The sequence below is a fragment of the Acomys russatus genome, chromosome 28 (assembly GCF_903995435.1).
Source record: "Acomys russatus chromosome 28, mAcoRus1.1, whole genome shotgun sequence".
NCBI lineage: Eukaryota > Metazoa > Chordata > Mammalia > Rodentia > Muridae > Acomys > Acomys russatus.
The window spans coordinates 32,264,726-32,288,101 of NC_067164.1; the positions used below are offsets into that span (position 1 = coordinate 32,264,726).

The 23,376-nt window shown below is 37.9% G+C and overlaps 1 protein-coding gene across 4 annotated transcripts in view; it reads left to right on the forward strand.

Annotated features, from left to right (window-relative positions):
- Window positions 1–23,376, forward strand: part of Tafa2 (TAFA chemokine like family member 2) — a 436,599-nt gene that overhangs the window by 408,127 nt on the left and 5,096 nt on the right. The window contains exon 5 of one of the 4 annotated variants that reach the window (XR_007833356.1): window positions 18,740–18,986. The exons of the other annotated variants lie outside the window; for them this stretch is intronic. The gene's annotated coding sequence lies outside the window, so the exon portion shown is untranslated. The remainder of the gene's footprint in view (window positions 1–18,739; window positions 18,987–23,376) is intronic. 4 annotated transcript variants of the gene reach the window in all.

Genomic DNA, 23,376 nt, shown 5'->3' on the forward strand with positions numbered 1-23,376 from the left:
ACATAAAAAAGAAAGAAAAAGAATGAAAGTTCCTTTTAAAATATGATTATATATAAGTAAAAGTTAAATTTTTTATACTTTTCAATTTGCTTTGAAGGAAAGTTGACAATTGGTTAAAGTTGGATAATTGAATGATAAAACAAAATAATGGCATAGCAATGTTTTATAAAGAATGACAACAAACTAGATATAATATTTGACATGAAAGTTAAAAAAATTTCTGTATATCTTCAAGTGATTATTTTATTGATGTCATCTCAACACACTCTAGACTGTCATCAAGTAATGGCATCAATGCATTGACGGTAGACACATACAAATGCAGCCATGTTTTGAATACCACAGATAAAAGCATATTTTGTTGTTTTGCTAATAATTCTTGACTCTAGCGTGTTGGTTAAATTTTGGTAAATATTTCCAAAAATAATTATTCATTCTGACTTGTTAAAAACATTTTTAATATAAAATTTTCTTGTAAGGTATTTATTACTGTGAAATTATTTTCCCCTCATACTATTCCTATTAAAAATAAGAATAATATGAATTCACTAAGATTTGGGATTCTGAGACACACTGTAAAATAAGTAAGTAAAATAGGTGAGCTCTCCACAGCCATTCTGTGTTTTCATTGCTTCTGTGGACAAGGGGAAGCTGGCATTTATTGGACCCATAAACATATGCTCCATACTGAACAAGGTGCTTTAAACACATTATCTAATTTACTCCGCTTAATAGCCCCATGAAGATGATATTTTAATCACCATTTTAGTGATGAGTAAACCAATACCTTACAAAGTTAAGCGACTTCACAAGGTCATAACAGTAATAAATTGAGGGAAAAGGATTCAGCCCTTAATCTGTACATCTAACTTAACATATGATTTACTATATTCTTAAGTGATAATGATATAAAACTTTCCTATTGTTTTTAATATGAAATAGACCTTTAGGGATATATTTAACTTTCTGGATCACTGAAATAAAAAGACCAAAGCAGTGCTGTTGAAATTCTGAAACACATCATTTTGTAATAGAGCCCTTTCTTTCCCTGTTCACCATGGTCTCAATAATCCAAAATAAAGCTGAGCTTCACCTTCAAAAAATTACTCCAACATATAAAAACAGGATGGGTGAAAGAATGGGTAGTCCTGGGCAGGCAAGCCACATCCAGACCATACAGCTTGCTTTAGTAGTATGGTACTACGTCCTGTTGGGTAGCATTTTCTGATTTTCTTTCATTTTCTGCACTAAGAACAGCTGGTAATGGAGGATCTTCTACCATGTGTTGTCACCCACTGTCAGGCCGAGGGTATGCTGCTGTCATAGGATAAAACCTTGTGTCCAGCCAGGAAGCCTTCGTTGTGTCTGTGGTTGGCAACCACAAGTTGTGGCAGTAGGCTGGTTGGGAGCAAAGGCGAATAATCCGCACGTATTCACAGTTCTCAAGCTGGACTTGAGTTTCTCTTCTATGTGTCTCTGTAGAATTTTCTCTTTCTTTAGTCTCTCCTTCCTCTCCCTGCCTTCCCTGCTCCTCCATGTCCTCCTTTCTGTCTTCCATCTTTCTACCATGTATGTTTCCAACATACTTCCCCAGCTGGCTGTCAGACAAATGGCCATATTCCCCTTTCCACAACCCAGCTGCCACCTGAACTGCTTGGCCACCTATGGTTACCAGCTCAACTTCCACTGTTGAAAGTGGAACAATACAAGACTACTCAAGGAAAGCCTCATATTAAGTATGATGCCACATATGTGGAGGAGGCTCAGTGATTGTTCCCTAGCTAATTCAATGAGTGAGCCTGAGAAGCAAGCTTCTATAGCCCCCACAGGGGGTGTCTGAATCATTCACAGGCATTGATGCTTATGTTTTCCACCAATTACAGCCTTGTCTTTTAACATCAGTCATACTCCCCCACCCCCCACCACCACCATAGGCCAATGGTGGAAATCTTTCTCTGCTAATTAGGTGGTAGCAGGGTCATCTAGAGTACCTTGAAACTTGTGATAACACAAAGCCTGATAGAAACTGTCTCAAAAAACAAGGACTGTGTCTCTAGGGCCAGGGAAAATGATTTGTGTTTGTCATGTAGTTTTCTTCAAGCACCCAAAAATTATTAGTTCAACAGCTGGTACTGGCAGTGGCAAAAGGGAAGTCCAACTGGATGTTGACCAACAGTTCCATTGCTCACGGCAACCAGGGCAGCAAAAAAGGGAGCCAGACAGCAGCAAAATAGAGAGTTTGATTGATCCATGCCTCCATCATCTCTGACTGAAAAATGGACATCAGAAGCTACGCTTACAGTTAGAACTTAGTGAACTTATTTTTTTAACACTAGCAGTGACTTATCAGGGTTTAACATCTGCCCAGTGCCTAAGGGAGAGGTGAGCTCCCATTATCTGCTCAGATTAATACAGTTGTAGGTTCTTGGATTAAATTGCTTCTAAGATCTCTAGTGATTTTAAGGCTAGAATTCTCATTTTAGAAAGAAAAATCGTCAGTGAGGGAGAAGATAAAAACGACAAGGAACTTCTTGAATTATCAAAGTAAATTATTTCAGTTTGTTTCTCTTGTGAGAAAAACACTTTTTCTTACATTTTAGTAATTTAAAATTTTTATGTGTACACCCATGTGTCTTGGTGTTGCTTATGAGAACATGAGCGTAGATGCCTGAGAAGGCTAGAAGAAGGCATCAGGTCCCCTGGAGCTGGAGGTACAAGTGCAGGCTCACTCCAAAGGGCTTTGGGAACTGAACTCAGATTCTATGTAAGAACAGTAGATGTTCTTAACCACTGAGCCTTCTCTCCAACCCTAATTAAAAAAAATACTTGAAAAACAGGGATACATTTAGATATATTTTTCAATTAACCGGATACTATTTTAGTGTACCTGGCTAGTCAAAATTATGCAAATATGGATGTCTGCTGAATTCGCAAAACAATATTGCTATACTGCCGTTAAAAAGCCAAAATTTCTAATGTTGTCACATCTATGCTTTCCACTGAAATAAAATTTAAAAGCTAAGGAAGGAAAAAAGCATCCTGTACATAGGCTGGAGCACAACAACAGTACAACATAGAGAGTGGGTGTTGAGAAGAGGTGAATTCTACCATGCATATGCAGATGTAATATTATAAAGAAGCCCAAAGAATTATCTTATTCATCGCTATCATTGGCCACTTACCAGTCTTGAATAAGACAGCTAGGAAACCATATCCCTGATTTGGTAGGTTCAGGGCACAGAAGGACGCAGAGAAAAGAAGCTGGAAAAGGTTACAAAGTAGTTTGGGCCCTGATCTCAGCCCAAAGCTATTTGTGTTTCTGAGGTAATATAGGCTAGTCATACAGGACTTTTACTGCAAGCAAAATGGCTGGAGACATGATTAAAACTTTCAGTAATGTACACCCTCCCTTATAATTGCCCATACCCAATCTGGAATACTCAGGTAAGTCTCAGAGTGGAAGGAAAGCGCTCAGCCAAAACCAGCAATGAGGCATGCAAGGATTCAGCAGAGAGAAATGGCATCTCCGGGAGCTGACTAGAAATCAGGGCTGGGTGAGCTTATTTGAACCTCGCTGCCCTCACCACAAATGTGAGTCGACCCTGCTTCTGCCTTTATACTTCATCCAGAGAGCTTTGTTGCTGCAGTAGCAGCAGCTGCTGCTGTTTAGACCATGGTTTCTTTCCCAGAAAGGAGGCAACACTGAAATTTAGTTCTCAAACCCATTTGGTCTGAAGAGCGCAGAAAATGCAACATCTGTTTCCAAAGCCTTTTCTTCCTCTTCATGCTTAAGGAAAAAAAATTAAGAGTGTCTATGGCACGCAAAACTATCTCCTGCATTACTTTTAAGATTTAAGTTAAAAAGAAAGGAAAAGTCATACGAGCCTTTTATTTTAAACTCACTTTCAAAGATAAATAGTGAGGAACTTTTTTTAGAGTCATTAATAAAAGAATAGTCTCTCCAGTGTAAAAAAGCACATAATTATATGCTAATTATACAACAAAATAGCAGGGGGGAAAGGTGCTGTAGAGCTTGTAAGATATGAGAAAATATCTTTAACACTGTTGGGATCATCAGTAAAAAAAACAGATTCTGCTTCATTTCTTTTATTATTTTGATATTATTTCTCTGCACAAGATGTAAGGAACTGATGCCTGCTTTATAATTTTGATTTCTTACCTGTTGGTATGGCATCACACTCCAGAACACAGGGGTTAGTAGCTCTTAGGTCTTATTCCTACTTAAGGAAAATACGACAAAACTTTCTCTAAAAGTGACTTTATATTGTCATTAGAAATGTTATCTTTGGTAATCTTGTATCCAAAGTCTACACACTTTTTCTATGTGTAAGTTGAATTCTTTGGGCACAATTTTTAGCTGTTTGGAATACATTTATCCTTATCCATAAGCTTCAAATACCTTAGGCAGATAGGAATTGTGTAATTTTAATATACCTTTATACACAATTGATTTTTGAAAGGTGAAAGTGAACAGCTGTTAAGAAATCCCAGGTGTATTATATAGTAACAGTTCTCATTTTAAACACAAAAGCAAGTACAACATTGCCTTAGCCTCAACCCTACTCTACCTGGTCAACCTCACCAGACAATACGGACAACATGGAGATACACAGAATACTCTCTGCTTACAATGAGTGTATACACTAGAGACAGGGACATAAATAGTGCTTGCAGCATCATTGTTTTCTTTATGCAGCATTCTGCAAGGGACATCGGGCGCTCAACGGCAAGTAGTGTCAAGCCTAATGCTATTAAAATAATAGACCAGCAATGACCTTGCTTTAGCATGAAGATGTCAAACTCGATTCAGTTTCACGTTCTCCGGCTGTAGATGCCAAGGACGTTGATTTTCACTTCCTTCACAGCTAAATGGACATGACATAAATACGTGGCTGACCTCTGAAGACGCATAAGACTTGTTTTTTTGTTTTTTTGTTTTTTTTAGAAGGGAGGAAGGAATAGCTTCTTGTGATTTTTTTTTTTTTTTTTTTTTTTGCTGATGGAAGCCTCAAGTTTCCCCTTCCAGCTGAAGCTGGATTTTATATCAAGGCTGAGTGTTGGTAGATCTAAGCAGGGGGCAAGCATGCTGTTCCAGACTCAATGCAAAGGGAGAACGTAGCATGGGGATTAAAGTTTACTTCATTACTTTAAGGTGGAAGAGTATGTATGCTTTCTCCCCTCCCAGCGTTCACTTTGCCTGGCAAATGTAAATACATCTAGAGTCGGGTTGTTCTTTCTTGATCGGCTCGCTCTTATCCAGCATATCCACATCCATTTGTCTTCATCTCACTACCAGTCAGGGCCTAAATTGCACTCTAGTCCAGTAGCACAAAGCCAAATGACCTTTAGGGCTGTGGCTTATAAATTTATATTACAGCACCTCCAATAAGAAATATATCTTATCTTGTGGCCCATTACACACCACACACACACATTTGTATGTGCCACACTGCAGTTAAGGTTAGACTCTGGTATTTTGGCTGTCTTTCCTCCTTCCTTTTACTCTTTCTCCTTTGTTTCTTTCACACTTCTTTCTTTTCTCTTTCTCCTTCTTCTTTCCAGAATCAGCCTCATGAATTGAGTTTTATCACTTGCTGATAAGTTGAATTCTGCATCTTAGGAAATGCCACCTTGATAATTGATTGCTTCCCGAATCTTGCTCCATGAAACTTGAGAAGATACAAGCTCCTTAATAAAGAGTTTTCAAGTCAATTCAGTCCTCACATTTTAATATCAGTTTTCAATGTATTTTTGGGTAAACATTTCATTTACTTTTGAGATATAGATTTCATGGAGATGAATACGTATGGTAAATAAATATTAATTCCCAAATGCTCTGTTGTTTACTGTTCTAAAGTGTTTATCTTAGTTCTGGGTTGGGACACCAAAGAAACAAAACCAAATACATAATTTCTGCCCTCAGGGGCAGAAGGTTCTCTGTTGCTGCCTCAGTAAGTTGAAAGACGTTCAGGTGACTTAATACAATGCCCATAGTGCATATGTAAGTCATATATCTAACACAGGTGGCACAAGGGCATCTGTTGTCTGGGTTTTGTAAAGGGGGAACCAAGGGGTGAGTGTCACCTTTTCACAACAGGGCTGTGGTTCCTTATAGTGAGTCTGAGGAGAATCCATTTTTAAGCTCATTCAAGCTAGCATCTTTTGGTTCTTGGGGACCACAGAGCTAGGAGGTCTGCCACCAGAGCCTCTGCTATCTCCTTTAGAAGGATGGCTTTTCTCATGACATTGTCTTCTCACTCTGAGGGATCAGTGGAATACTGCAGCCTCCTCCTGTCTGAACCTCTCTGTCTTCTCCCTTACTTCATCTTTCCTCTGTTTTCCTCCTTTGCTCTGTCTCAAACTGACTTTTCTGCCCATTCTCAAGTGCTTTAAAGGAATGAGATAGTTAGAACATTAGGGCCACCTAATGAGAGTTCTCTGAGGGTCAGCTAATCAGCAGACTCAGGTATGTCTTCTTACGCCCTTCACCACAGGGCTTAAATTAATGCTTCTTTGAGGAACCAAAGAATACAAAAGACAATGCATCTGGTGACAAAGATATACCAGACCCTACATAGTATATGAGAGTCAGTGGAAAAAAAAAAAAGTGAAATAAATAGCAATTAGATGGTGGGTTGGACCATAATGGGGGGAGGGAAGAATGGCAAATGGTAAGTGCTGAGCAAATTTGCATATTTGACTGAAAGTGTGAAGGTGAGTGGAAGACCCATGTGGCTATTTGGAGAATAAGCTTTTCAAGCAGATGGAAGGACAAGGTAACGTCCATGAGATGGCAGTTTTCCCAGTACTGCAATGATGCCTGTGTCAGCAATGGAGCAAGTGGTAGAACTTTCAGCCTGAAAGGCACCATGGTCAGGTCACAACTGATTTCACCTTTCATAGTAAACATGTAGGAAATGAGAGTTGTCATTGGGTGACATGGAAATAATTGTGTAAATATTATTTTTCTGTTTTTCCTTAGTACTCATTAATTCTAGGCCATTTGACATAATGGAAAATCTGGTATAACCCTTTGCATTTCATATTTCTTATAAGTAGGTGAACATTTTTACTATTGTAATGAGAAAGGCAGACACTGGGTGAAATTCATCTCTGAGAAGCTAAAAATCACAAATGAAGAAGCAATGAGAAAAGCAAAACACTTAAGGAAGTTGGTAATCGTAGTAATAACGTTAGATTTTTAGTAAGGAGGTTCAGACAGAAACGGATTAATGTGTGTACAATTTTTTTATCAGTTAGATACTGAGTTCAAGGCAGGTAAGAGCCCAGCTAGGTGTCCAGGATGCAGCCAGGATGCAGTCGGCCAAAGGTAACATTTTAAACCTGGTGTTTTAAATTAGGGAGTGCTTACTTCATTAACAATAATTGAATAGGAGTAAGAGTGTCTGCCCTGGCGCTTGTTTAGAGAGTTAGTGGAAATTAATGCAAAGACTTCAAGTAATAGATCACCAGAGCTGTTTCTCAAACTTGGCCTATGCTTTCACAGTTAAAATAAACAGCGGGCAACTAATGAACGCCCAAAGGCTCCTGGAAGCTGTAGATGATACCATACTATTTGAGCCATATGCATATTTGTCAATATCACTCCAAAGAGTGTGCTTATCATCTGAAAGTTAGCTGTGAGTGCTACAGTACACACTGTGATGTAACATTGGTTGGCCACTGTGGAGTTCATTACCAACCATGAGGAATACCATAGGCTATGGAGTACACCCTGTGGAATTACACGGAGGGAGGATCACAGTTCTGACTCTCATGTTAGGGCCAAAGGCAAGAGTTACATCATGTTAATTAAAAGACATTTTAGACTTAATATTTGCTGAACATTAAGTATACATGGCTAGCAAAATCTTACCAATATATATATATTTAATATGGTGTTCTTTTAGGAAAGAAGAATAGGACTTCAAGGGACTTCAAGAATAGAGGGGTGGGAAGGGGAATCAATTTCTTCAGTGGTGCAGCAGATAACCCCCCACCCCGCGCAGGCACCGTCACCAAACTCGCATCTCAGAAAAAACAAGAACATATGAAACAGTAAAGTGGGAGGGGAAATTATTAGGAAAAAGAAGGTTCAGTGGGAGGCTGGGTAATAGGGCACTGGAGCATGTGTGTGTCCAAAATACACTTTATATTTATGTATGAAATTAGGAAAGAATAAATAATCAAAAGGAGAAAAAGGAAAGGATTGTATGGTCGCATTCAAGCAACCTTGCGTTGTAGACCTCTAGCCTTTATTTTTATGTTGGGTGAGAAGTTTCCTGCTTGAAAATGTATGTCCCTCCACAAGATAGAGCACTGTGTGTGTCCTACCAAAGCCCCCTCCTTCCTCACGTTCTCGAACATTTTGCACAGGGAGCTTAAGAGGACTCAAAGTAGAGAAATCTAGTGGATGTTATGACATAAAGACCAAGAGGCAAAAATACACCTTGGAGAATCATTATCCCTTCATAGGTTGTATTAAAATAATTCATTAATATAGCTTTCTAAAGAGGAGTATTTAAATCAAGATTCTCAAAGATGTTTAGTAGGTGACGTGGAATGAGGGAATAACTGTGACATCTTTCAAGGAAACTATTTACCGATTTGTCTCCTTAGTGTCTAGTAAGTAAACCAAGTGTTATTCTGTGGTGTAAATAATGACCTAAATGGTTTTTTTTTTTGCATCTTTGTGCATTATATTATATTTTCAGAAGAGAATAGCCACCAATGTGAATAAAACCAATTGATTTCTAAATTAAACTATTTTTGTATTTATGATATATACGATAAACAGGGAAACAGAAAATGCAATCTGATACATACCTGTAAGCCATAATTAAAATTTTTATCATTAATATATGTGTATTTTATATATAATATACATGAGGTACAGAAATAAAAAGTAAGAAAGAGGAGAGAAGATAAAGAGGAGATATTATTGTATAGAAATATGGAAAATTGGGACCACAGTAATAACTCTAAGTTGAAAACAGAGACTCTTATCAATGCACACAGTGTTGAACCATATTTATATCTGTCCCTGCCCATATTTTAAACTCATGAAGCAGTTGAATGTTGAAATAATGTATGGTACAGAATAATCTGATACTTGGTGAAATATAATCTATAAAATTCAGGTTTCCAGATTAAATAAAAATATCAAAATTGTTGTAGTTTATAGGAAGTTAGGGTATTGGATTTGTTATAATGCATCATGTTTAACTTTCTAAGGACATGGGTGGTTTAGCTGTTGACCCACCTTTCACTCATGAAGTTCAGCATCACAGTAATCTGCTTCTGGTAAGTAAGCATTGGGAATGTATGATGAGATTAGCCTACGCTCAGTAAAGATATGGTTAGTCAGATGCCTCTTTGCTTTTCACCTTTTTACCTCTGCTTCTCTTGGTGAGTGTTTTCTAGTGACATACTCTTCTTACCTTTCATTTCTGTTCTTTTTCTCATCTTTTTCATAGAAAACTGAAATCTTGGAGGAGAAAGAGGTTTGGGGTTGGGGGGGAGACAGAAAGAAAGAGACAGAGAGAGAGAGACAGACAGAGAGACAGAGAGAGACAGAGACAGAGAGAGAGAGACAGAGACAGAGAGGGAGAGACAGAGAGAGAGAGAGAGAGAGAGAGAGAGAGAGAGAGAGAGAGAGAGAGAGAGAGGAAAGAGAGAGACTGAGACAGAGAGAGACAGACAGAGAGGCAGAAAAAAGAGAATAGATTTATTTTCAAAGGATGCTTACAAATTATTGATTGTAATCTCTGCTACTCTGCTTCCGTTTCCTCTTTAAAGCATTCTGGACTTAAGAAGGCTGGTTATGGGAGAATTGCTTTGGTCAGGCTGTTTGGGGGAGTTGGTTTGCTCAGTGTGCTTCTAGGACTCGCATGGTGTGGTATTTCTTATCTTCAAAAGACACTGTGTCTAACAGTCAGAGAGATCGGCACGGGTATTATGGTTAGAATTCTCAACTTCCCAGCTGCAATTACAAACTATGATCAGTTTGTGAGATTACTAAATGTGTGGTCAGACAGTCAAGCCTCCTTTTCAATTAAATTTTGCAGATGAACTTGTTGAAAGCACGGCCTGCATGTATAATACAGATGTGAACCACAGACGTAAGTCATATGCCTCCAGATTCTAGCTTCAGGGCTTCTCAGATGAGGTATAAGAAAATGTGCTTATGAATAAACTTTGACAAATGTTATTAATGATAAATTTAAAAATCTTTTAAAGGTTTTGATTCATTTTATGTATGAGTGCTCTATCTGCATGTACACCTGCAGGTCAGAAGAGGGCAGCAGATCTCAATATAGATGGTTGTGAGCCACCATGTGCTTGCTGGGAATTGAACTCAGGACTTCTAGAAGAGCAGACAGTGCCTTACCCGCTGAGTCATCTCACTAGCCCTTAATGATAACTTTTAACTTACTCCCTTTTTACCTATATTAATGGTCTAAGAAAATCCTATTCAGTGACATGGTATCACATTACTATTTCATACTACATAGGTGAAGCTAAATATTGAAAATATGAAAAGCTGTGTTTAGACATGTGAGGTAATTGAACCCTACATCATGATAGGATTATCTTCAATAGTGGTAGTGTTGAAGGGTTTAATCCTTCTCTAGCATACAGAACATACAGAGAGAATGAGACACTGTCAGATTGTACCCAGTGATTGCTCCTCTTCATTTCACTGAGCATGGCCCCTGGAAACCAGTAGTGCTCTAAACCTGACCTCATCTTCCCATTTCTTTTGCCCAGTGCTTCTCTCAGCCTTACCTAAAAGTGTCCTACAACTTTGTCTCCTGATAAATGCTTACATTGTATATGTGGTTCCTCTAGGTTATTGCTGCTAGAACTTTGCTATGTAGATTTGGCGTAGTATTGAATAAACCCATGTTTATTCACAGTTTAATGTATGTCACTCCAGAAGAATCTTATGGACATTCTGTTTTTTATTCACTTTCCCATGACTCTTTGTCTTCTGCTCTGGAATAACCTACTTGAGTACTCAAGGAAGCTAGCCAACTTATCTTTTTTACTATAGCCCAGAATGGGAGAGGCATCCACAAATCCAGGTGACAAACTAGTCCCTGTTTATAAATACACACCAGTTTCCCCTTCCCAGGCTTTGCAAGGGAGATGAACATACTGAAGATCTATCTCTTGCAGATTTCATGATGAAGAATCTCAGGAGGTGTTGAGATTGATGCTCAGTCATTAGAATGCCTTTTTTGTTTATTCATGTATAAAGTAAAACTGCATGCTCAGAAAGTGGCATCTTATGGCTAATTATAAGTCAACTTGGCTGGTCTACAGTGAACAAATATTTAATCACACATCATGTGTTTCTTGTGAGGGTGTGTTTTGAATGAGACTAAAAGTTGTGAGGGGTGCACAAAACATATTGCCCTTATTAATGTGGATGGGCCTCCCCCTATCAATTAAAAGCCTGATATGTAAACAATGACCTCTCTTGAGTAATATAGACATTAGTATTCCTGCCTCCAGTGAACATGCACCCGTGTCTGATTAGTTCTGTGTTCTGGTAGACTTTGAGCTATATACTTGGATGTGCCAATCTTCATAGCAGTATTAGAAGTGAACAAAATCAAGATGGCAGTAAATGGTAATATCCCAATAACACGAAATATGGGACACCCAGACAGGCTGAGCTACAGTGTCTTGGCCATAATATTTTTCTGAAAGGGCAATGACTATCCTGCGTTTTCCTAATTGGTGTCTTAGTACTTTGTAGGGATGCTCAAACAGCTCTTGTGTCTCTGTGTATAAAATTCCATATATAGTTAAAAGAATCAAAGATTCAGACAGACCCCTAGAAGCTATGACAGTTTTGGTTAGAGACTGGGAAAAGAGGTGATAGTGGTTTTCAGAGGGTTTCTGTGAGGAGTTGTCAGCTTTTGTGGGGGAAGTATGATCACCCAATAAGATTCCATCTATTGTCCCCATTCTTTAAAGTCATTTAAGTATATTAAAAACAGGGATAAAGTCATATCTAATGAATCAAGATGCTCTTGGGTCGTAAGTATGAGGGGTTACTCATATACCAATATTAGGGTGAAAATCTATGTGAAGTCCAAATGCACTATAAATGAGCAGTATTTTTCTATATGGTTTTAACTGCCAGTTATTATTTTTACATAGTGGGATCATTTTAAAAATGTATAATCACTGATTATAATAGTGACTCCATTGTAGACATTCATACAATTATATTTTTCACTAGTTATTTTGAGTTGGAGTTTCTATAAATTCTAGAATTTTCTAATGTAATATTTGTGTGTGTCACTTCACGCCTGTGCTCTTTGCCCTCCTGTGAGATGGGGCAATTATGTAAACACCATGTAGGGTTCTTAAGTGTTTTAAGCCAATGAAAAAATTCAGAAATGACTTAAAACAGTTACTGGGTACTCATTAGGGCTTACTCATCTCTTAAGGGGAGTACATAAATCAATCAAGTTGTTAAGAGGTTAATAAAACAAAATAGGCTACTTTCCCAATAACTAAAGTATGAATATTATTATTCCACAGTCATAAGTCTTGATAAATAGAGAGTTATAGAAATGTCTACAGGTGTTCTTCAGTACTTAAACTCATGACTAAACAAGGTCCTTCAAAGAAAACACAGATTTATCAGGAACTGTACTCAGTTTCTTTTGAAATAGTCATGACACTCTTGCACGTGTGTAGTTGTGCCTACATAAACAAACAACCCCCCACATATATTCATGCATACATACATACATAATATATAAATCATATTAAAGTATTGGTTAGTTGGTGCTGCTTTTAATTCATCAAAGAGCTGGAGAAAAAAGGTGGCAGGGTTTTAATGGCCACAGTCTGGGACATTCCTGCCACTACTGTGGGCTAGGACAAGCCTCCTCTGCTGTTAGATTGTAAAGTATGCTTCTGGAGCATAAAGATTGCTCTGTCCTTTTAAGCCACCAGGCATTGCTTTTCTAGTCACATCTTACTTGGCTATGGGGAAGGAAGTCTCCCCTTTTTTTCCTGTCCCTTGCATTTGCTGACCTTTATAAGGGTTTCTTGGTACAATTCTAAGATAGACTCACGAAAGAGTCCCTTTACGACTAAACTGTTTGTTAACAGGGAGGGAGCAGAATACAAGATGGCTATATGCAGGGCCATTTTCCTATATCTGCTTTTTATTTTAATCTTAATTTCCCGTGTTGTCTTGCCCAGGGCAGTATGAGATGATGCTGGCCTAAGGTTGTGTGCATTGGGAAATGCTGGGTTGCTTGAATGCTGAGCCACCTTTGCCCATTTTGCCGTTACTAATACAACATTAATGTTCCCCCTAAATCACAAAAACACTGAGTAGAGCTGATGCAGACAGTGCTTATAAGATATTCAGCAATTAGCTGAGGATAATAATTCCTATTTATGGAATAACAAATACAACCTAAGTGACTTTTTAAAAAAGAAAACAGTACGTTTCAACTGAAATGTGTGGCAACATATGAGCATTGCTCTTAGGTGATGAAAAAGTCCCATTAGACATTGTGTGCATACTATAGCAAGTTACTTGTTTTTCCGATTCTAGCATAATTTTTGAAAAATTCAATATTGTGCCATGTTTTACACAAGAAATGTATATAAAAGATAATAATAGAATTTTAAAAGCCGACGGCACACTTATATTTAATGCCTCAGTTTATAATTAGATTTCCTATTTTTTTTTTTTTTTTTAGGACGGTGAAAGCAATCTCAAAGAGGTGTATTTTACTGTTTTTGAAAATATTTATTTCAAAGTAAGACTTGGAAAGTATTTGAATGAGTACATTAACTTTTTGTTTGTTTTTGCTTTTCAAGACAGGGTTTCTCTGTGTAACAGCTCTGGCTGGCCTGAAACTCACTCTGTAGACCAGGCTGGCCTTGAACTCACAGAGTTCCTCCTGCTCTGCCTCCCAAGTGCTGGGATTAAAGGCATGCACCACCACCTCCCAGCTTAATTTTTTTATTGGGAGCATAATTGCATTTATTCTTCTTAGCAGTGAGATAACAGAGCAATTAGTTCCATTTATGAGGAAGGAAATAGGGTTTTTTTTTTTTTTTGCAGTACATAGAACTAGAGATACATAGTTAATACATCCCAAAAGTCATGATAATCTCATTTTTAACCCCACAGTCGCCATCACTCCATTATACACCTTGTCTGCTGAAAGTGTGTTTCCATCATTATTATAGAATGAGTGTTCAGGCTAACTCACATCTTAACCAACTTTTGATTAATTCCATGGTAAAGAAAGAAAGAAAATATAATGAAGTTTTAATCCACATGCAATTCTCATTTTTTTCAATTTTAGGAAAAATTATGAAAATTCCATTATAACAAAAAATGTAAAAATATATGATGAAAAAAAATTGTAAGACCCAGCTGAGAAACTTAAGGATGTGTTAGATAATACTAAATTCTAATATCACTGGGGTTTAAAATTCATCTAGGTTTTTGTACGAGGACTTTCTGACCTTCTTATTTTAATAAGCCATCCACCTTGGAGGTAATAGGATTTGCCATCAGTTGAATGTGGCTCTTAGAGTGATCCTGGGTTCCAGTGCTAGCTGATAACATTACATTCTGCTGTACCCATTACACTCTTGATGGCTCTTCTTTGTGATAGAAATACTGAAGACTTAGCACAGTACTGTAAGCGGGAATGCTTGCTCAGCAATAATTTTAAACGTCTATTAGAAAATGTACGTGATTTACTGGTTTTCAAAGCTGTTTTATGCATCTTGGAATACTCCGTTCTGGCCCACGGTAGTCACCAAGTTCCTTATGTTCATGTCTTAGAGACTCCGATGTCCACAAGTTCTTTATTGATGCTCAACTTCCCGTTAAAAAGGGACTTACTCTGTTCAGGTGATGAGAGAGTTTTCTTATCCACAGGAGGAAATCCCTCCAGAACATGCAGAAGGGGAATTCAGGAAGCAGATTTAAAGTAGTACCGCTTCAGGAAAACTGGAAAATACAGTTGCCCTAGCTGTACACCACAGTTAACGTACAGCACTGTGCTAGAAAATACAGGTGTGATGTGGTGATACCATGAAAATGGAAGAAGGCAAAACCAACCAACCAACCAATCAACAAAAAACCAACCAACCAACCAAACAAACAAAAGGAAGCTAGAAAGACTGCAAAATTCTTGATGACTTTTCAACGCTAAGGTTCTCAAAGAAATTGAATTGCTATAATTTGTCTTTCTTTTTTAGTAGTGGTTAAGTAAAAATCTTCAAAGTATCTCACCACACATGTTTTAAAAGATAAAATAGTCATAAATTGTATGTGTCCCAACATCAGAAACCCAATGAGAAAGGGAGCAGTACAGAGTGTAGAGAGGTACAGAGGTCAAGGAAGCGCAGCTGGATCCTAGGAGTATTCTAACCCATGAAGGCAAGTGTCAAACCTGGGAAGTCCTAGAGCTTGGAGAATGCTTCCGTGTTCTCGCAGAGCCCAGGAGTCTGTCACGATAGACGACAGTCACCAAGCTGATAGCCCTGCCCAGTCCATCTTATTGCTGTGCTGCACTGTAAGAAAGAATAGGAAGTGGGAAAGTATTCCCAGGGTCCTGTCTGAATTACCCTAATACCTGAAACTACACTGAGGTGGACATGGATTATTGAAATGTCATTGAGAAAGGCAAATGTACTTCCTTCCTGGAGGAAAACTACAGGCCTAGGCAAATTTGCAAATACAAAACCTAGCAAACAATTAGAAAAACAAACAAACAAACAAACAAACAAACACAAACAAACCAGGCACACAAGAGGATAAGTAGTGGGGAAGAGGTTTCACTTATCCTGAATAGTAAATATAGCGTAGTCTCAGTCTGTCTCTGTCTATGTCTGTCTGTCTGTGTGTCTGTCTGTGTGTCTGTCAGTCTCTCTCTCTCTCTCTCTCTCTCTCTCTCTCTCCTTCCCTTCCTCTCTTCCTCTGTCCTTCTGTGTGAATGTGTTTACATGAAGAGTATTATTTGGGTGGAGGAGGCACGGACTCGATCATGTTATCATTTGTTTGATATGTTCCAATATAGGAAACTTGATGTTGCTTCAACAGCACCCCCATACTGGTCAAATAAGCCTATGATTCCTAAGTATACGATAATTGCAACCACAAAATATTTCATGAGAAAAACTCTCTGACAGTGTTAAGCAGCAGTATGGAAGTTACTCAAGAAAGAAGTGCATTTTTAAAAGTAGGATAATTCATAACTGAAATATTAACTGCAATATATATGCCAGTATGAACCTTGATGTATCCATTTGGACATTTTTCACACCCCAAGTGGCTAGTCTAATACCAATTAAAGCATCAGAGAGTGCTATTTTATCTTCCTGCATTATTATTTTCATGCATTAATTTTGTCTTAAAAGTCAGACCTTTTCCAAATGAGAATACATTTAAATATCTGAGGTCCAAAACTGAAGTTGAGTGTCAGGACCCACAGATATCTATAATTTCAAATTCTAAAAATACAGAACCATGAGAATAATGGTAAAAAAAAATAATAGCTGAGAAAGTGACTTTCGGGGTCACGTGATCCTGCCTCTAGGTCTTTGTAGAGAGTCCAGATAGTAGATCTGTTTTATTCTGAAGCTGTTTATCACTTTTGTTTTTGTATATTATATATAATTTGTATATTATATATATATATCCATTTATTAATTTGTTCATTCATTCATCCATATGCATATCCACCCATTGTTTTAATCTTTCATTGATAAATATCAGGGATCATTTAAATGCCTGGAGTACTGCTTAGTCATGAAGAAAGAAATGTTTGTTAATATACTTGCTTTACAATAGCTCATAATTCGTAAATCATCTTAAAATAATGAAATATGCCTTCAGTATAGATAAAGTTCTGAATATGCAGATCATGAAACTTTCTCATTTCTTTTGGGCTTTTAAATCAAGCACAAGTGCTAAATGCACACAAAGAAAAGGAGACATGAGTGAGAATATTAAATGTGCATCCGTGGAAGCTTTGGAAGAAGGGCAGATGAAACTGGTGGCGTGGACTGATACCGAAGGGTTTATTTTTTTGTTTCATAGATTTGTGTTTGTTTCTATAATATGACACCATTATAGATTTTCCTTTTCAGGTGATGGTGGCAAAAGGGAGGAGATACAAAAGCACAAGACAAATCAGGGAATTATTTCACCTATACCAACTAGACAGAGCACAGCCTTTGATTATGATGGTTTGGTGGGAAAAGGAGTGGGGACAGATTTGGAGCAGGTTAGAAGCAGAAAGGGCAGACACGGTTGTTTTCTTAAAGGGGAATTGAAGAATAGTTCACACAGCAAAGTAAAAGAAATGGAGCACTGGGAAGGCACGAGTGGTGCACAGCCACTCGTTAGGGGTGCAACTCTCCTACATTTCTTGAGTTTTATCCTTTGTCTTCTACCGCTGCCATCCACTGTATGTCATGGTACTGGCCACACACACTCTGATGGTCTCAGCCCAAGTGTGTGTGCATAAACTTACACATTCTTCATGAATGATCAGCACACAGAAATTCTGTCCTAACCCTCTATGCTTTGCCTTCATCTTACATTTTCTAGTTTGGATAAGGAGAGGCCAAAGCTAGGGATAATAGCAAAATAAATGCTTCTCTAGCTCAAAAACTCAAAGTCATGCTTAAATTGCAAACTATCTTTAATCTTTATTATGTCTTTTCTCTACAATGAATTTTTACTCCTCCATTCTCTCAAATTCATGTAGGCAATGTTATATCTTGATTCATTCTATCAGCCCCCCCCCGTTGTTGATGCCAACAACTAGCTTTACTTTTAAATGATTTATTATGAATAGCATCATTATTCATATTTTCTCAAAATGTTATGATATATATATATATATGTATGTATATCTATCTATCTATATATATATCTATATATATATATATATAGTAGTTCTTTGGGAAAAATGCATGAAGAAACTTTTGAAAACCTCTTTATAAAGTATCATAAATTACTGCTGAAAATGACATGAGTTTTATTTGGAGCATTAATGGGGATCATAGGATTTATAATGATCTAAGAGCTATGAAGTTGGCTATGAAGCGAGTGCCCATGGGTGGGGAAATTTAAACTTTGGTTAAAAGGCTTGATCTCTTTTACCTGCCTTAAAGTGTGAATGACTCAAGTTTATGCATCAGCAAGCTATAAGTTACTTCAGGCATGAGTGCCCGGATAAGCCCGTGGACAGTTATAACTGCAAATATGAAATCTTAGGATGCCAACTGAGCATTACCACATAATGTTTTTATGATTCTTTGGCACTTTAATGATAAAATGCTTATCTGCTGAATTCTTTGTTCCTTCTTGCTTGAATTCAATGAGACTTTTCTCTTCTGTTTGTGCAGAATGTCTCCCAAACTATTCACAAGAAAAAACTTACAATCCCTGTTGAAATTGCTTATAAAACTGTCTAAGTTAGCCCCACTTGCTGTATGCGTTCCTCTGAAACTCAAAACACTAAGCATTTATAATCCTCTAAGAGGAATAGAGAAGTGTTCCCGCTGTGAGCTTTGTTAGACGCGAAGGGCATTACCGTCTTGTTGTCCCTTTATGCTTGTTAAAATGTTCCTTCTCCCCCAGCTTTGAGTCCTGTGATCATCTGTGGAGCAGTGGAGTGCCTGACATGTGTTTGTTCCTTAGGCAAACGTGTAAAACTCTTCAAGTTGGAACGGAGAAATAGAAAGAGAAGGTTTCTGCTGTGCCTGGTGACAAATTTTTGATTTTCCACATTCAAAATTATTCTGGCTCCAGGCTGGAGCAGTAGTTTTGGCGAATCCTAGTGTTGGTCGGATTCTGAGGAAGGGGCAGAAGTTTGCTTGAGAAGTAAAGATTCAAACCAACTCCTGAAATGAGCGCCTGTCTCCGTTCATTTCTCCCAGAGCAGCAGGTGTGTACCCCATGTTAACAGGGTGAGCTGTGATCTCCTGTTTCTTGTGGCTACTGTTAGATTTCCAGGTGCTTGATTTCAAAGGGAGACAACAGAGTTCGTACAATTTTAGAGATCGGGGGGCAAAGAACTGACTCTGTGGTTAATAAAGAAAGCAATATTTAAAAAAAACTGAGAAAAACTATGATTCTTTGAACTGACTCACAAAGCCCTCATGTTGGATGTTGTACAAAGCGTTCATGTTGAATGAGCCAATATGTTGCCATTGGTGAACCTTACGCTGTCACCACCAGGGGCTCTGCCGTGTCACTCTCCTTACAATTGGAAACAAAGTATAAACTGTGTATGTTCCTGAACATCTGTCAGTGTTCAGCCTGCCTATTATTTATAAATTTACATGAAAAGCACTGAGCCAACAGGCTTTCACTTAATCTACATAAACCAAATCCAGACAGGCTTCTTATCCAATCTATTCTTAGATAGTGGAATATGAACCCACAATGAAAACTGTGTTGTGCTGTAGCTAAAACAACCACACACATGCACGCACACACACACACACACACACACATTCTCATATATATGTATATAAATACACATATATTCATATATATGTAAGCACACACATTCTTTTTTCCACACATTCTTATATACACAAATATATGTATAATATACAAATGCATATATTTATTTATACATGTACATATGCAATCACACATGCATTTAAACATTAAACATATATGTATTTATTTCTAAATACACACTATCTATCTATCTATCTATCTATATATATATCTATCTATATATATATAGTTGGTATGGCAACTTGAGACTACAGAATTATATTATTAGGAAGGCCCAGGGAAGATAATAACCGGACGCTAGTATGAACTGCAGTCGCATGCACAACCAACACAGCCTTCTTGGCAAACATAGTGGTCTATGATGTTCTTTTCTTCAGAGAATTAATTTTAAGTTTTCAATGCACAGGATGGGATTTAGAACACTTACCACCATATACAGAGCTACCATCACTAAACCTAATTAAATGGAAGAAGGTGATAGAGCATGCTCTTCTTCTAGAATGTTCTAAAAATATACCAACTTTGTCCTTCTACGAGTCACACCAGGTCCTTTTCAACATGACAGCACCATGTTCTTTACCGGACAGGTGTCCCAAGAAAACATTACCAAAAGCCATTTCATTTGTAACTTGCCCGGAAGTCAAGAGAGAAAGTACTTAGCAATCCCAAATCAGTACACAGGAAACTTTCCATTCCCTGCTGAGTCCCGCTCGCTGCAGCCTCATTTTGAAGCACAGTTTTTGCACTTTTCTACTGTTCCCATTTGCTTTTACTGTAGTGAAGCTGAGATAGTTGAGGAGTATAGTTCTTGACTGGGCTTAAATTTTAAGCTAACACTTTACTGCAGAAAGTGGGTAAAAACTATCCATTCAAATTATTCAGTATAAATGAGAGGTGAATCCTAAAAAACACATGTAATATCAAATTTGGCAGGTGAAGCACATTCCAATTGAGCTAAAACAATCTCGTGGTCTCTGAACTTTCTGGTGCTGCAGTATGAAATTCATATCTTTAAAAAGTCTGCCCAGATTCTTTCTCAGAATTACTTTCCTGGGGTGAACTTTTTTTTTTAATTTCCTAAGATATTTATCCTTATTCTGATTGCTCCTATATATTATCTAAACATTATTATTGTTTTTCTGTGTCTGGCTTCCACCTGGAACAGAGAGAGTGCATAAGTTGGGGAAGCAGAGGTAGGAAGATATTTTTTTTTCCTAACAAATTATGAAAAATGCCAAAGGCATATTTGTTAGATATCTGAACACAAAGTGAGGAGTGGTTCATTCATTAATATCTAAGTAAAACAGAGGATGTGTTTTCTGTACCTGAAGCAAGAGCGTTTCATAAGAGGCAGCACCAACACCCATCCTCTTCCATGAGCCTTGCAGGAGGGCTCAAAGTTCTAGGAAATAGCATGAGCCCGTTTGCTTGGCAGCTTCCATTGCATGGAGGTCTTCCTTTGCACAGCTCAGGAAGCCCAGACATTTTATCTGTGAAAAGAAGCCACTGGTCCTGCATTCGTAAATTAACCACATCTTGTCGAACATGAACCACAGAGTAGCAAGGGCACTGTTGAGTTCAGGGTGGTCCTGGTGATTTAATCCTGTTAGGGGGCCAGGCTCCTTCACAAGGATCTTAAAAGTTGGGCCTGAGAGAGGAATCAGAAACTCCATCCAAGTGACACAGTGGGCAACTCACAACTCTACAGATTTGGATGATTTTTAAAGTTCTAAAGCCAGCAGGCAGCAATGCTGGTGCAGACCTCTGGTCTCCGTACCAACACGCACAGCTCAGCTCATCCAGCACAGTGACTGTCCACTGAGGAGCAGGGGATGACAAGCCACGTCCAGGGACTCCTCACCCCTCTGCTTACTTGAGAGCTAACCCTAATTATACCTAAACCGGACTTGTTAGCCATCTGCAGTCTCTTTCCCTGATTACCTAAGCCTGTTAAAATATTCAAGATTTAGTGAAAAGATTAACTGAAAATAGTTCAAGATCATTCAGTAGTCCTGCTGAAGTATTGACTAGAGAGCCTTTAACAGCCCAAATGTTAAAACAAATGTCAAGACTGGTACAGCACCAGACTTCTATGGGAGGAAACTTAAACTGTGGGATGAACGTGCATTGTTTTACAGACCTATAAAAATACATCTATTACTACGGGAGTAAAATACACACTTAATTTTAATTTTATGCAGATAAGTATATTTATGAAAGGATTCATTTGCCTTTGTCTTGTAGTGTCTCCTCTGTACCTGAAAGCTATCTGGGCAGGTTGCTTGTACATGTAGCATACCTGACAGGCAGCTGTCTTTGTGATACCTTATTGTTTGACATGCTTTGAGATAGGGTGAGTATGTTCATGTACAGTTATGACCAAATTAATGGCAACTTTTCTCTAGCTTAAATGAAAATAACCCTGCTACTGTGGGGGAAATAATGCTTTAATTGCACATAGTGAAGCAAGTGCCAAATCCATGTACTTCTAAGAGGTACATTTAAAAAATTCATTTGCAGTGAGCAGCAATTCTATTCCAAAGGAGGAAAAATTCATTGACACCAGCACTTAGGATTATGAAGGCATTCCTCTGCTCCTTGTGCCTTTATTGAGGAGGCTAAGTTTGTTGGAATGTTGGTGTGAAATCATGTCTGTTTGTGACACTATTAAGCAGCTATTAGAAAGGTTGGACACAGATTGCATTTAAACCTGCTGCTTTCGCTCAGAAATATTGCCACACTTCCTTGCCTTCTACTTGTTTAAATAAAGAGTGTTCATTAGTACAAAAATAAATGGTTTGATAATAACATGGGTATTTTAGTGAAAACTTAACTGCCTTTGAAATGAAATTGGCTCCACTTTCAAACACAGTCTCTCCCGTTAATGTGTGTATGTGACTTATAACGACAAGGATATAAATGTTACTCCGCAGTACTCCATAGCAAGATTTTAAAGACTATGTTAGAGAGAAGAATACGTTATCCTATAAATAGCAGAAGACTTGCATTGATGCTGCACAGACTTGGAAGTGATTTTTACAAATTTACACAAATTGCAAACTGAAAAAAAGTGTTATAATAAAGTTCAATTAAAGAATAATAACACAAGAGTAATCGTCAATACAGCAGGATATCTTCACATCTGTGTTTGACTCTTGCATAACCATGTTGCCAGTTTTATTCCTGGATAAAGTATGGCCTTGATTTCCTAGATATATGCCCAGCATGCAAAGTCTCATGGAAACTGGCTCATAGAAAATACACAAAAAAGAGATACATAAAGAAGAGACATAAGAATCTGAGAGGATGCATATGTGCCCAATAATAGGGGCAAAATGGATTTTGGTATGTGCATATATATGACCTATAATGCTTTTAAATTATCTTTATAATTCCGGACTCTAATCAGTGCATTACATAAGCACATGAATGTGGAGTCAACCACCTAAGCAACAGGCAATGTTAAAATACCTGTGTCCAAAAAGTGTTGGTTACACTGTAGACACTACTGTCTTTAGAACAGTCTACACTTCTTAGCTCACTGCCTGTGGTGCACACTATAGAGGTGACTGCCCTGTAAACACTAATGCTTGACACTGTCCTGAGCACAGGTCTACACTTCTTAGCCCGTGGCCACAGGATGGAAATGCTGGAGGTCTGATCTGTACTATAGCTCACATGAAATCACCTGCAGATCTGACAATTGGCCCCTGGAAGCCTGGTGCCACAGATCAACCTCTTAATCATTATTTTATATCAATTGTCTGAAAAGACTTTTTTTTTTTTTAAAAACCCAGAGCTATCAA